We start from the raw sequence: 16,378 nt of genomic DNA, 5'->3' as shown, positions 1-16,378 counted from the left end.
TTGAAGAGCAAAAGTTCTGAAAAAATATACTAAAATATTTTCCCTTGGTTCCCAGTATTTCTTTCTGTTTTTTTCTCCCTCAAAAATTTGGGATTTTTAAAATTAAATTTTGGAAGTTGGGAAAAAAAAAAAGAATCTGCTTCTACCAAAATATCAGACGTAAAATAAAATAAAGAAGTTAAATTTACTGTGAGGATGTGAAAATAATTTGTTACTTTCTTAGCCCTGTCCTAAACATGGGCACCAAAGGAACAATGCCCTCTGTGAAACTCAAGTGTAAATACTTATATTTTCCAACTGCCTTAACAGTTTTTTGCATTAAATATTTTTTTTTCTTTTCTTTTTTTCGGAGCTGGGGACCGAACCCAGGGCCTTGCGCTTGCTAGGCAAGTGCTCTACCACTGAGCTAAGTCCCCAACCCCTGCATTAAATATTTTGATGGAACACTTCCCACTATGTAATTTTTAAATTTTGTATTAGGATCAATTTTCCTCCACATTAAAGACCAATTTTGTTTGCTGGGGGAAACGACATGGAATAGCTTGGCTTAACCTGCTTCTTTTATAACTTACCATTAGAAACATAACTGACTCAGAGAGTAAAATAATACACTACTTGTCCTTTAAAAACACATTAAAACCTGGAAGACAAATAGTAAGTATAGTGACACAACTATGAGTCCACAATCTTTAAAGAACTGCTGCTAATAGGGTGTGTGCGTGTGCGTTCGTGTGCGTACACGCATCAGCTGTTCCTTGGTATGTCACTCCATTAGAAAGAGCTATTGCACACATAGCTTCAAGGTGCATTCAACCTCAGCTGCCTCCCCATCCCGAATGGATGGGAGTTTATCAGTGCCCTACTTTGGAGTTTGTGTAATTTGCAGTACAATAATTTTAGGCTAAAGGTGGCTCACGGTAGTTTTACTAAAGATTTAGTTCTTACTGTCCGTGCCTGTTGTTAGGCTCACAGTATAACTCACAGTAAGACAATGCTAATCTGTAACTTAGCTTCTGTCAGATGCACACACACAAACATTCAACTTAAAATGATATGAATAAACCAGCAAAGCCCCAGGAGTCCCCAAAACTCAATCTTCCCTCCAGGGGGATGATGATGATGGTAGTGGTGGTGGTGATGGTGATGGCGGGGGCAAATGCCTATACAGTGTTAGTCCAAGTACGAGGCACTAGGCAAGGTACTCCTCAAATTCATTTACCTCAGACAACCCTGTGAGGCAGGCGCCATGTTACTACTCCTAGCACAGATGAGAAAACGGATGCACAGAAAAGCCCAGATGCTTTGATGCCTGTGTAGTGAGTCTGAGAACTCAAATGCAACTTTAAAACTCTATGAAGGCTTTATCTGAATTAATAAAAGAATGAACAAATAACAGATGACAGTGTGGCGATGAGAGCAATGATCACTTGTGGAGCAGAGCGCCAGTGCTTATCACAAGTCCTTAAAATGGTCCTGAAGACCACACAACGCAGAAAAAGCTCCTGCATGAGCCCAGTGCACACTTGCACAAGACCACAAGGCATGTGGCCTCCTCTCTACGACTGCAGAGCACGGCACTGCAACGTATGTCTCGGTCTGCACTATGTTCTTCAAACCTAGAGAGGAACTTCGTGTCACAATACACATGAAAAACAAGTCTCAAGGGAAAGAAATAGAAAATAAAAACAATAACGTCAATAAAACAAAGCTGTTATTCAGCTTCCTGGTACCATTGTCTGCTAAAGGTGCTTGTGGCAGTGACAAGACTTCCTGGTCTTTATTAAGGTAACCGCACGGTGCCCTGGCTCCTCTAATGAGTACTGAGATGTGAGAAACAAGAGGGAGAGCTCTCCAACTGTGCTTGTTATCTCTCTGGGTACACATCCCACACTTGGGAAACAAAACACAGGCTGAGTCTGCTGCCTCCCTTCTGGCTCCAGTACACGGCCAGGTCTAAAGAACTGCATTTCTGTCCACATCTTGGAGACTGTTCTAACACAAAGAAATAAACCAGACTTTAACACCTCAACAAAATCTCTACTCATATCAATATTCAAAATATACTGGGTACTGGGAGGTAGACAGAAAGTTCAAAGACCATCTTCTCTACTGCAAACAATATGTATATTGTCTCAAAGATATGTCAGGACATAGGGCTGTCCCAAGTGTAACTACTGACACTGGGGGAACTGGATTTGATCCCAGTTCACATTGAACATGTAGCCTTTTACGAGTTCCAGGTTTCTCAGCAGAAAAGTGGAAATACCTACTTCTAAGTTTAAAGTTACAGATAAGTCAATTAGCTTAACATTCTTGTTATAGCAAGTGCATAGTAAATATTTGCTATTTTAAGAACTTATTAGAGGTATATAATATGGGGGGGGGCACCACAACAGTGCTTTAAGCAATCTGATCTGGACCATCAAGAAAGGACAGACTTTCGGTAAGTTGAAACACCAGAGGCAATCCAAATAGGAAAGTTAACAGAGCAGGGTAAGGACTGTAATGAAGAAACGCAAGGCAGAAAACTAGAGCAAACCAGGAGTGCTAACTGCAGGATAATCTTCACAGACCAGGTCTCAAGAGTACCCTCTATCTTCTAATCACTCGTTCTTTTGACTACTGCAGAGTTCACTGGGATTTAGGCCACCACAGCAGTATAACAATGAGTGGTCAGAACTGGAAATACCATGGCCAGAAAGCACTGAGAAGCTGAGACCTCTCAAAGGGTTCTTGAGGCAGAATAGAAGAAAGGAATCCAGGCTAATTCTGAAGAAGAGAAAGAGCAGGGAGACAACGGGGGCACCAAACAGAGTCCTTCAGCACCAGGTTGAAAGACACAGTACCCACCAAGACGACATCCCATAACAACAACAAGGGAGGTGGTAAGGCAAAGAAAGACCCACAGAAAGGTCTGGATTGGTTAAGTAGGATAAAAGTGAACTCTACGAATAGCCAGACATGATGGCACATGCCTTTAATCCCAGCAGAGGCAGAAGGATCTCTGCATTTGATCCAGGCCAGCCAAGGGTATATGGAGAAATACTGTCTCAAAACCTAAAACCCAAAACCAAACCAAAAGGGAAAAGGGCGAGCTCGGGGGGTGGGGGTGGGGGTGGGGGTGGGGGAGCGGCAGTATCTCAGTGCTCAGTGATTGAGAGCACACATGACTCTTGCAGTGAGCTGCACCTGAGTCCAGTTCCCAACACCCATACCCACCTCACAACTCACAGCAGCTCAACTCCCTGCAACCCAGGCCCAGGGTCCCATACCAATGGCCTTTGCAAGCACCTGAGCCCTGTAGATTTGTTTACTCACAAAGGCACACACATACACATGTGCACATTAAAGTAACAATACAAACCTTTTAAAGAAAAGAAGGCAAATGCAGAAGGTAGACGACTAGTACTTCGGGAAAACAGGGTCCATGGTGAGCAAGCAGCAACAGGAGTCATTTGTTCTTTGTCGGTAAGAGACGAGACGAGTGGATGTGCAGAGTCAAGAGAGTTACACTGGAAGCAAAGGACAGTGCAGACGCTAGCCACCTCACATCACTGGTAAGTGCGCCAACTACAGCTTGGCCATTTGTTAGGTACGAGTGAGAAACACTAGGTTTGGATTCCTTCCAGAATTAAGTCAAGAGGGAAATGGGATCAAAGAAGTAAAAGATCTCTGACTCCAGTGGTTTAAAACCGTGGGCAGTGAACAGAAAACCTAAGCAGAGCCTCCCTTCCACAGCCACCACTCTTTCTGAGGGCGGGCTCATCTACTGCAAAGGTTTATCAACCACTTCCGCTTCTGCTCCTGCAGACTCGCAGAGCAGTTCTGACATGGCCCACGTTGCAATGGCCTAGGCTAGGAACTGTGTTACCCTGAAGTGACACTGTAAAGACACCCTCACCCACAAATTCATTTGTGGCTCTACCTGTACCCCGTGACTCGGAAACTCTCCGTGAGTTATATCGTATTTCATGAGCAAGAACCTGCTGCAGTATTGGGACACCAGAGTCTGCCACAGCTAATCCTCGTAATTGTAGATAAATTCCCACTTTTCGTTTTTTAAAATTTCTCAGTCTGCTATTATACTTTTAAAAAGTTCTCGGGGGTTGGGGATTTAGCTCAGTGGTAGAGCGCTTGCCTAGCAAGCGCAAGGCCCTGGGTTCAGTCTTCAGCTCCGGAAAAAAAAAAAAAGAAAAAAAGAAAAAAAGAAAAAAAAAGGTTAAAAAAGTTCTCAAAGGGAGAAGGAACTGGCACACAGGCAAACACATCAGCAAAGCCAGAGCTCAGAACTCAGGGCTATTTGTTCTGCTCTCACTGCCTCTCTCCTCATGCCCAGAATGCTGACTGGGGTGGGGAAAGCACCCTCAGTGCTAGGCAGCAAGCCAGCCAAGCACGACTTCACCGCCCACACTTTCTACTTCCCTGCCCGGGGAGGCCGGCGGTGCTCCTCACCCTCCTGCTCCTGTGGATGTGCGAAGCAACAACTAGCCCTAAAGAGTTGTCTGTGCTTTCTGCACTTCTACTGCGCATTTCTGCTCCTCTCCGCTGACACCATGAGATCAGCAAAGAAAAGGAATCTGAACTTTTGATACGTAGAAGCCTGTAATCTCAACACTTAAGAGGCTGAGGCAGGAGGATTGTGAATTTGAGACCACTTAGGACACCAAAGGAGGGAGGAAGAGAGAAAAGAGGTATAAGAAAGGAAGGGTGGAAGGAAGGATGGATGAGAGAAAAAGCAAGGAAGGGAGAAAGAGGATGGGAGGGAAGGGAAGAGAAGAATGGAGGAAAGAAGAAAGAAAAGGTAAGGAGGAAGCGAAAACAATCTGAACTTTACGCACAGCACACGTCCAGTGTCATGAGCTCTGAATGCACTGGTGACGCAGCAAGCAGTGGGCAAGCTCCGCATGGTACCACTGCACTGGCTATGTCACCTGAGGACGCGCCTCCCTGAGTTCAGGCTGCAGCAAGCCTCCAGAGCTTTCTTTACTAGTGACTGCCGAGGGAGTGGCCAGCCCACTGTGGGTGAGGCCATCCCTGGACAGGTCCTGGGCTCTGTAGGAAAGCAGGCTGGGCAAACCATCAGCTTCTGTTTCTGGGTTCATGCACTGGGTGAGCTCCTGCCCTCACTGCTTCTGAAGGTGAGCTGTTACACACGGAGCGTGAGTAAAATAAAATAAACCCTTACCTCCCTAGGTTGCTTTGCTCATGGCGTCTCACTGAGGCATCGAAACCCTGAGACACAATTGACTGGGAGGGATCCCATGTCTGAGAATCCATGACACTGTTCAAATCAGGGTCTCCAAAGCCTTCCAAAGCCTAGCAAAGCGAAGGCAGTTCATGGGGATGAGGAACACCCCGGATGTGGAAGGAGGTGCTGCAGGCGAGGATGCAGCCTGATGCCTGATGAGAAGCACGAGCTCTGCAACAGACAGATAGACGGACTGCTGAGCTGACACATAAAGTAAGTCCACGTTAGGATGCCAATCAGGCTGGAGCTGGACATAGGAGGAAAGCTGTCAGGCACCTTTAAAAACCAAAACCAAAAAAACCCCCCAAACAAAAACCAAAACCATAGGCCAACAGCCTTGAGTTTGTGCTCACAAAGCTTGACTAGTTATCTAGTGCACTTCTATAGTGCCACTTCAAAGACTCCTCTCACCGTACCTCTTGGGAGAATTCTGACCTTACTCCAAGAGAATTAGTTAAATGGAAATCACCACTAATCTACTCCTTATTTATATTATGAATCTACACAGGGCATGTAAGCCTAATGCTAAAGTAGGCGATGGCATGTCCCCCTCTCTGTCCCTAGCTCCTGCTAGAGATCAAGCCAGGGTTCTGAACATCATTCTATCACTAGAGTACATCTCTACCTAAGCCATGCTACAAATCAAAAACAAGAAGACCTTTTTTAAAGCAAACACAAAATCTTGAGGTAACAATGCCTTAACGCAGTGTAAGTGTATTCGGTGTTCGTAAGTGTATTCGGTGTTCCTGACGGCTGGTTATCTCGGCAGCTTCTGCCGTATCTGTCAATGTACAGATGACAAATGAAAACACTGAAGTTACACAAGCACGAACATAAAGGGCAGTGTTGGAAAAGTGCAGATGGAGAGCTACCTGCTGGGACGATCACGGAAGTTCCAGAAGCTGAGGTCAAATACGTAAGCAAACACACACAAACATGGTATTTTATATGCAAGTACTACATCGTTATCTTGAATATCTAACCTTATATAATACAATAATACTGTTTGTTCCTTGATTCAGATTGTTACAGATAAATACTTCTGTGACAAATGAAGTCAAAGGACTTTAGAAGTGAGCTGGTTTATAATCTTAAAAAGAAAGAAAGAAAGAAAGAAAGAAAGAAAGAAAGAAAGAAAGAAAGAAAGAAAGAAAGAAAGGAACTCATCATGAGAAGAGCTTCGCTCTATGCCTGAAGAATATAGTAAGAAATGACAAGGAATGTGAAACAAAGTACCAACAGGAACTAGTCCAAATTTAAACAAGAAAACATTTTAAAAGGAGCAATCTACAGACTGGTCAGGAGTCGCCTTCATTTTCTCCTCTAAGGCCCTCAACACTGAGCCGTGTTACTTCCGAAGGCCTTCCGATGCCTCAGGCCTTGCCTCTTTCTTTCACTAACAAATTATACAGGTTGACCATACTCATACTTAAGGCACAAGCTGCTGTCTATATATTAAGAATATAAAAAGCATATTATGGAACACTCAGCCAAGTTTCAGTCTTCTGTGAAGCTAAGCAAGCCCTCAAAAAAATTCAGAGGCCTGCAAGATTGGAAGGGCAGGGCAGGGCACTTGCCCTTCTGAGCTCCATCCCCAGGACCACATGTTGGAAGGAAACAGACTCCCCCACCAGTTTTCCTCTGGGTCCACACTTGCATATTCAAACACCTGCACACACGTGCACGCCCAGGAATGCAAACGCACGCACGCATACTCGTGCGCGCGCACACACACACACATGCATGCACACATGCACGCACAGAATGTGAAGGTCAGTAAGATTAGATCGCTCCATGTGTAGAAGGGATGCTTAGTATCTAAGGGTCAGGAATGACCAGGGAGACGGCTCAGCGGGCAGTTTATTCCCAGCACCACTGCAGCAAGACCAGCGGCAGCAAAGGCGGCTCCCAACCAGTGGGGTCACCACAGCACAGTTGCAGGAGGAAGGGCCCTGCCTCACCAGGGTGGAAGGCAAGAGGCATCCCCAGTATGGTTCTCTAGGCCAAACTCACATACCAAGTAAGATTTTAAATATATACGTTTTTCTTTATGCTTACTGAGTAGGTACTGATTTGCTTTTCTTCAGCTAATAAAAGTTATGCTCTTCAAAAATGTACAGAAAGGTCCCACCGATTATCAGTTACAGAACCAATGGGCTTTGTAAATGTCAAATAATTTATGACATTTGGAAACCCAGATGAGTATTTGAAACACGTGGCTAAGGGCAATGATAAGAAGTGAGAAAACGAGCGTGTGATTGTATATTTTAGCTGCTTGCAAGTGACTCCAAGTCCCCTGAACACACAGGGGCTGTCTTCAGCTGAAGAGTGGTCCTTGCAGCAGCACAGCAGACCCGTCAGCTGGCACCAACAAATCCCTGGAGTTTTCCGGTTCTCACGGCACAGCACCCACTTAACCCCAGCCAGAACCACATACTGCTAGCCTTGCCCGGTTTCTAAGGAAACACATGCTTTGATGATCCTCAAGAGCTGGTAGGTCAGAAAGCCCGTGGACCAATTCCTTGGGGGTCAGTCATCCTGACAGCCCTGCTGCTCCAGCTCTGTAGAGATGACAGAAATACTATTTCCACACAGCCACCCTAACCCCTGCACTTGGGAGACAGCTGTAAGGACCACCACAAACTCAAAGCCAGTATACAGAGAGCTTCATGTAATAAGACCTACTATGCCCCAGTGGACACACTAGCACTACCCTCACTGATGCTAAACTCAGGGAGACATCTCTAACACTAAGTCTACCCCTGAGGAACTACCTGCTACCTGGCACATGCTTCTATACCGCCCAACTGCCACCGTCAGCCTTTCAACCTAACCTTGTTGCCTAGATGGCTCGAACATGGTATCTTACTCTATGTATCTAAAATCCAGCATCATGCCTCCAAACAAACCCCCCCAAAACCCCAAAACAGCAAGAGCCCAGGAGCTCCTCGCTCTGCTTGCATCTATCGGCAGCACCGCTGTTCTGCAGTGCCATGGGCTCACCACCTCACAGTCACCTGAACAGGGTTCTTTATGTGGGTGCATTTCGCTTTGGAAAAGCCCTCGACTCAACTGCACACTCGCAGGGAAAGTAAAAGGACCACTGGCAGGCTCAGAGACGGGAGAGCCCTGTGTGCCAGCAGCAAAAGCTGTCACACCCTTTCTATTATTAAAGGAAGATACTGCAAATTCCAAGTCTTCATGCAAAGCAGGGCTGAGCTAATGAAACTTATCTGGTCTCATTCTAAGAACCAGACCCAATGCTCACTGTCTACACACGCTTCCGGCTGGTGTCCATTACCAATCCTCCAGAACTGGGATTAACAGGAAACAGTCTCGCTAGGCTCGCTTACCAGATCAGGTTGAGAAGTTAATAAGCACCATGCAGAGATTCGAGTCGGAAGCTGTCACATTCCAAAGTCTGTTCTATTTTGACTAAGCTCAATGTTTGCTGACATGGAAGTTACAAAGGTTTAATGTTTCCTATGAGACATAACGTAATGCTCTAGAACAAACACTCACTCTAGATCATAATGGAGCAGTACAACATGCCCTCAAAACATGGAGCCCTTGGCCAAGTCATGAGCGCAACATAAAACCTCACCAATGCTCTGTGTTTCTAGGCAATAATTTCCCTTTTCAAGTCTACTGATATGTCAACATCCATGTGGACGTTTGCTTAGCTCACAGGCAAACAGTAGTGACAATCAAATCACTATTAGAGCAGCATTCTTTACAACTAATTTTTACACAAAGGAGCATAATTGTGATGTCTGGACCCAAGATCTGGCTACCTAGGAAAACTCAGGAATTAAATGGAGACGCCACTAAGATGCTCATCAAAAGCCAGCTGTCTACAGAGTCAGGACAGTGACAGACTGATTTTTCAGTCACCAAGTAGTAGAGACTACTATGCATTAAGATTGTAATTTGCCAGACATGATTATTTTAAATTCATATTTTGGGTACTACATTTCTGTCATTTCCCATAAACTATGACATCCCAATTAAGTATATAAGTGCCCTAAGATCTGTGAGGTGTGGATGAGACGCTCACTGCGTCTTGGGCACTTGAATACTTGGTCCCAGGTGGTGGCTCTTTGGGAATGATCAGGAGATGTGGCCTTGCTGGAAGGGGAATGTCACTGGGCGTGGGCTCTGAGGTGTCACAAAACTCCTGCCACTTTCAGTTAGTCCTCTCTGCTTCCAATCTGTGGTTCAAAAACAAGCTCTTGGCAGGCTCCTGCCCTCTGTCCCAGCATCATGGATTCTAACCCTCTGGAGCCAGAAGCCCCACATAAACGTTCTGTAAGGTACCTAGTCATGTTTTATCACAGCAGTATACAAACAAGTAATCTGCCACCCAAAGTCTAAAGACAGAAACTGGTCCAGATTCGGCCTACGTCTTCATTTCTAGCCCCTTCTAACAAACATGGTGCTCACAGAGTAGGTGAACTGACTATAATGGCACTCCCGTGGACCTGGTGCTCTTTAGAGGCCAACACGGAAGGATCACTTGAGTTAGAGGAGGAAATTCATACATTCAGAGTGTGAAGAACAGTCCTGACACACAGACCAAAATGCACAAATGCTAGCCAGTACTCATTGCTGGTGGTCAGACGTGGTGCCACGTGCCTGTTACCCCAGCACTGGAAGACGGAGGCAGCAGGGCCAGGAATTCGAGGTGACCCCCAACTATACAGTGTATCTGGGCCAGTGTAAGCTATAAGAGCAAAAACAGCCAAACCAGCAGAGTCAGTGCTAACAACTCTTTGTGTGATAAGCTACAGATCAAGTCTATCCTCACCAAACGCCAGTTTGCATTAAATTATGCTGAAGCTTGATAAAACTATATTCACAGTAAAATCCATAGTGCATGACACTTTCAAAATGACAAATTCATGATTTAAAAAAAAAAAGAGCTGTGAAGCACTTTTTTTTTTTTTTTCGGAGCTGGGGACCGAACCCAGGGCCTTGCACTTGCTAGGCAAGCGCTCTACCCTGAACTAAATCCCCAACCCCTTGAAGCACAGTTTTTACACCATGAAATTCAACCACAATACAGCTTACAGAGGTTAGTGCTGAATACCATCACATAAGTTGCGTTTATCATTTTTCTTATCCCAAAGTTGATTCCCTCCAGCTGCCCCTGCTGCCCTGGCATTAGAGAACCATCAATATCTGTTTCCCTCACTTCCTGTTTCTGTGGATCTTTTCCAGAGGTAGTTTCGAATGTTTCATGTGATGCAGTGCACGGGCACTCTTTTGTGTCTGGTGTCTCTCAGTAGTGTGTTTCTTCCATTGTCTTTGTTGCAACGTCTATCAAGAATGTGTTCCTTTTGATGGCAGAGTATTATTTTGCTTTATGGATATAACATTTTATTTGCTAATTACTAATTGATGGGTACTTGGGTTGTTTTTTCCAGGTTTGCTATAGAATAGTGCATTTGTAAATTTTCTAACAAAGAACACTTGGAACATTTTCTCATTCTCTTGGGTAGATGCACAGGAGCACAGTATCTTATTCCTAGGTAAGTGCATGCTCGTTTTAAGGCCAGTGTTTCACAACACAGCTCTGTGGCGATTGCATTCCCCGGAGCAGTGTGAAAGCATTGTCCTCTCTTCACAGGGCCAACACTAAGTATTACAGACTTTAACCACAGCCTTTCTAGTGACAGTATATCACTGTGGTTTAGTATGTAGCTCCCTAATTAGTAATAACATATTCTAGATGAAAGACCTTTACCATGTTTATAATATGCAAATCTTTCCAAGTCTATATCCTTTGAACTTTCTTAAGTATCTTCTGCAATATTAAATGCTAAGAACGTTTTTTAGATAAAATCCAATTCATACTTTTTTTTTCTTTCAAAGTACATAGGATCTTAGTGTCATATGTAAGAATGTCAGGCTAACCCAATGTCACTCATCTAGAAGTTTCATGGATTTAAATTTTGCAATTAAGCATATAATCTATTTTAAGTTAAGTTTTGTATATTTTGTTATTTTGTGATTTATAAACAAAATGCTTAAGTACATTTTCCCCTAAGTACACAGGAATCTAAGCATTAGAAGCATCTGCTGAGAATACCCTTTTCCCAATAAAATATCCATGCACATCCCCACAAAATAAACCAGTCTTACATATAAAGGCTTATTTCTGAATTCTCAATTCTGATCACTGATCTATGTATGCATTTAATCTTTGGCCAATCATCCTGTCCTGGTTAGCATAGCAGTGTAGTCAATTTTTAGAATGAGAAGGATCAAGTCTCCAATTTTGTTCCTGTATCTTTCCATAAGTCTTTGGGAATGGCTTAACTGTTTCAACAAACCACAAGGATTTTTGTTAAAATCTACATATTAATATTCAGCCTTCCAATCTAGATACATATTCAGTTTAAATCTTCAGATTTTGTGTTAAATATTTTATAGTTCATCCCTAAAACTTTAGATCTTTTTGACACTACAACAAATGTTTCCTCATATTGTATGTTGATTTCCTGAAACTACACTATTAATCTTGTCTCGGGAGAAAGCAGAAGCCACTGGCTGGAACATTTCTCCACTAAATCTACATACCTTCCTATTTGCCTCCCTGGGTTAAAATCGAAAGAATGAACTCTTTCCTCCCAGAAGACTGTGTGGTCAGGATCCAGACCATCCCTACTCTCTCCAGACTGCTGAGGAAAAGAAGGAGACGACTATGAAGAGAGCAGGAAAACAGCCGGAATAGCTGAAATTATGCCTCTGTGAAGGTTTCCTTTAAATCCCACTCCTCCCCTCAGTTCAGCTGGGTCTGCCCTGGGTCTACTCACTTTCATGGGCAAATGACTTTTCAAAAAGCTACCTCTAGGCCCTACCTCTAGGCCCTTGGCTATCTAATCCCCAGGTCATTCACACCTGGCATCTATTGAAAGTAGTCCATGAAACAGGGCTACGGAAGCTCCATCGAGTTTCTAAACCAATCCAATGGCTTCATCTCTACCCACATTTCTCAGTCTCTCAGCCAGACTCGATGCAGCTGGTGCTCACCGCCATGAACACTTGCAGTTTGGGCAGGATGTGCGTCCTGCACTCCCACCTCCCTCCAACCATCCTGGTTGTTCTTAGCTTCCCCCCTAAGGCTTCTACTTCCCAACCTGAAATGTTCAGTGGTCCTTGAGACTCAATTCTAGACATTTTTTTCTTTATAGTCTTTTCTTCAATATTTTCATCAGTTACTGTTTTCAATTTGCCAACAATCTAAAAATCTTCAATTCTTCCTCTAAGAGATAAATATCTTCTCAAGATGTGTGGGTCATGGATGGTAAAGTTCATGACACAGACTTCCATAGTTTAAAGTGAACAAAAGGGAACTTGCAAATGCATCACTACTCTTTTACCAAAATAGTATCCCCTAAACCCCACCCCTTCCCAACACCAACAATACCCTTATGCTCCGTCCCCTCTCTCAAGCTCCATATCAAACCCATTACCATGGCGTCCTATTTTTAACTAACAATCTTACCACTCCCACTCCTACTGCCTCTCTCTAATCTAAGCCACTGCTGTTTCCCATGTGAACTCCCGCATATCCACTGACCAATCTGTTCACCGTCCTCAGTACTCTCTTCACTTATAAAGTTATGAGTGTGGAGGAGAGCGAAAGACATGGCTCAGGGATGAAGTGCACTCTGGCTGTTCTTCCAGACACGCTGAGTTGGACCACATGGTGGCTCACAACCATCTGTAAGAAAATCTGGGTCCCTCCTCTGATGTGCATGAGGACAGACCCCCCCCAACACACACACACACACACACACACACACACACACACACACACATGTTTGTATATATATGATAAATAAGTCCTTTTTTAAAGTTATGAGTGGTCTTTAAAAACAGAATTTAGATATTACTCCTCCGAATAAAACTTTATAGATTCTGATTCCATTAAAACCGTAACTCCCCAGAGTAACTGGCTCCTTCCTTGTTCTTTTGTCCATTAATGTCACAGCTTCTCATCTTCAACACATAATCTCATCATAGCTTCAGACAGTTCCCTTGCTGTGCGGCTCACTGCCCCCCATCCCTATCACTGTCTGCCCATCCTGCCCTGAGCTGTGTTCCCGCTCACTTCTGTCTCACTATCCTCTCACCAATGGTTCTCTGTGTGTACACAGTTCCTTTCAACATTACCACAGGTACAACACACAGTGGTGGAGACAACAGCTGATTACAAGTATGGCCAAAGAAGTACTATATAAAACTGATTTGAGAAAGATGTCTTCAGTATTTTGCACTATAAGACTGTGTTAACCTAGGGAGCCTCTGGAGCTTAACCAGGCTAGGACAGGCCGGCAACACCAGATTTAATGTAAAATGTTGCATAACTGTGTCTTCTAAGCAGATGTCCAATGTGATCACCAGAATCCCTAAGGATTCAATAACTCAAAAACCATAATAACAAAATCTGACTTTGTCCCTTAACAACACAGACTTCAAATTAAATATATGATAACTCTTGAAACAAAACAGAAGAGATGCACATTTTTAAAGCCCAGGCCCTGCAATTTACCAATCTTAAAGGATAAGGTAGGCGGTTAGCCTTGCCAGACACATCTCTCCTACAGAGGGAAACAGGAAGACCCTAATGAAGACAGCCATCACCGTGCCCTGTGCTTCTCTGTTGCTGTGACAAAACCCCATGGCCAAGGCCACTTACAAAAGACAGCCTTTATTTGGGCTGTTTCAAAGGGTTAATGTTTGTGACAGAGCAAAGGCGTGCAGGGCACAGGAGTAACAGACTTCACACCCTGACTCACAAGGAGGAGGCCAAGAGAGACAATGGGCAAAGCTCATCTCCAGTGACACATCCTCCAAAAAGGTCCGATGTCCCAATCCTTCCCAAACTGTTCTACCTACTGGGTCCCGAGTACTCAGACGTGTGAGCCAAAGCGGCCATTCTCACTCAGGCCACCACACTGAGGCAAGGCCGCAGAACTTGCACCATAAGAAAGGATAAAGGCTGGAGGCCAGGCGCATTTCTCATCTTAAGCACTCACTGGTCAGACACCTTGAAGAACTCATACAATCTTTGCCTTAGTTTCCTCTTCTGTTTGTCACCACAGCATTGCCAGCTGTCACCACAGAATAGGTTTCCCTCCTTAGAGCACTCGAGGAATGCAAAGAAAGCAGCTGAAGTGTTACAGCAGTGGGCAGCACACACACCGCGTGTCTTCCTATGGGTAAGGCTGGACAGAGTAGCCACCGTGGAAAAAGACAATCTTTTCAATCAGAAGTCCAGAAAACCCACCCCGGCCACTTCATGTGCGGTGATTCAGGTGAACCGACTGTGGAGGTCACAGAACTGGCTGAGGCCAGCCTCTGTTTGGTACTCCTTATGCTCTTTTCTACTGTCACAGTGCTTGCAGTAAGGTCCCCAACATGAAGACGCTGGGCATGAAGGAAAGCAAGCCTCCAGCCAGCACAGGAATTCCAGAAGCAAGCATGGCCGACACTGTGTGAACAGACACTGTGTGAAGATGCCAGCTGTCTTCCTCATACATGCAGGGCATGGGGATGCCCGCTAACTCGGTGTGTGTACTCTTTACAGCAGTGCATGGAGGACGTCTGACCAACTCAGGTGTACAGTTTTACTCTTTATAGACAGTGACTTAGAACTTACAAAAAATAAAATCCCATGTCTTGAGGGCTGCAAACTGACATTTTACTAAGTTTCTAATATCTGATGTGTAAGTAAGGTTATAGTTCTAATATCCGATGCATAAATAAGGTTTATAATTCCACTTCAGCTATTTTACTAGTTAACAGATTTCATAACCAACTCAAGCGAGTTTCAAGAGAAAAGCCGGTTTCCATTTCATTGCTGTTGCTTTCCTCGCATTAAGTTAGTATCTTATTCAACACTTCTTCCAGCTACTGCTCAGCACGCTGACCCAAAAGGGCACACTGCTGGCAAACTGCAGGGAAAGGACAGCTAGTACTCAAAGCTTTATCACGAAATCACACATTCAAAGTCTGGGTAAGTTTTGACAATTCCCAGATAAAGAGGTTTTTTTTTTTCTTTTAAAGTGAAAGCCAAGAAGACATACTGATTAATGTGGTAAAGAATATACTTTTCTTATTCTTTAAAAAATAAATTGCTTCTGGAAAAGCTAAGTTTAATGCTGTAACACTGAAAATCTTCAGCAAATGGCTAAATTGATAATTAAATATTGAGGTCAGATCTTCAGTCAAACTATTTCGCTCCTCCTCCTGGTCTACTGACACTATCTTCAACAACAAACCCTTTACCCCCAAATAAGTTTTACTCTGCTATTCCAGGCCAGCCTTGGCTGCGTCGGGAGACCCTGTCTCAAGAAACAAACGCTTGGGTGCTGTGGAGATGCTCAGTGGTTAAGAACACCGGTTTGCTCTTCCAGAGGACCTGAGAGCAATTCCCAGCACCTGTGTGGTGGTGCCAATATTCTCTAACTCAAGCTCCCAGGAGTCTGACATCCTCTTCTCACCTCTGTGGGCACCAGCCACGCTCATGGTACACAGACACATACACTGACAGAACACTTGTATACACAGAATAAATAGTTTTTAAAAGTAACAGATACTAGCACGTGTAATGATATCCCTTAAGATGTCTTGACAGTATAATATAAAACTGTGTCAATTTGTACCCAGGAAAGCAACCACAAGAATCTACCTCTCTCTGAAGTGACTGTTTTGAGACATCATTATAAATTAAACCCTTCACTATTCAAAAGAAAAAGAGTACATGTAACTCAAGCAAGCAAATCAAAGTCTGAATGACTTAACCCATTCTTCAGAGGTCCCAACAGTGAGGAGCCAGCTACAAGGGGGCAAGGGACAACGGGAAGGAAAGGAAAGGACATTCACTATTCATAAACAAGTTACTTAACCTCTCTGCCTACCAAGTTCCTTGTTAATAAAAATGGCACCCACTTCACAGCGCTGTGCAGGGGTCAACTGAGTGCCTGCATGAGAAGGGCTTGCCTGGTAAAAGGAGCCCAGTGGGCACTCAATGCCAGCTCCTTCCCCTTCAGTTCTAGGCCCTCTCTCTGTTCTTTGTTCTCTACCCTGCTTTCTCCAGATGACTCAGCCCTCTCTCGT

At 44.2% G+C, this 16,378-nt stretch overlaps 1 protein-coding gene across 16 annotated transcripts in view; it reads right to left on the bottom strand.

Annotated features, from left to right (window-relative positions):
• The window catches only part of Reps1 (RALBP1 associated Eps domain containing 1), a 77,816-nt gene that overhangs the window by 56,845 nt on the left and 4,593 nt on the right, over positions 1-16,378 (bottom strand). Inside the window, exon 1 of one of the 16 annotated variants that reach the window (XM_039105204.2) lies at positions 3,365-3,512. The exons of the other annotated variants lie outside the window; for them this stretch is intronic. The gene's annotated coding sequence lies outside the window, so the exon portion shown is untranslated. Of the gene's footprint in view, positions 1-3,364; positions 3,513-16,378 lie in introns of those variants that run through there. 16 annotated transcript variants of the gene reach the window in all.

Source organism: Rattus norvegicus, chromosome 1, assembly GCF_036323735.1.
Source record: "Rattus norvegicus strain BN/NHsdMcwi chromosome 1, GRCr8, whole genome shotgun sequence".
Lineage (NCBI taxonomy): Eukaryota > Metazoa > Chordata > Mammalia > Rodentia > Muridae > Rattus > Rattus norvegicus.
Note: the sequence above shows the minus strand (reverse complement) of the source record. Positions and strands in the feature narration are given on the sequence as shown.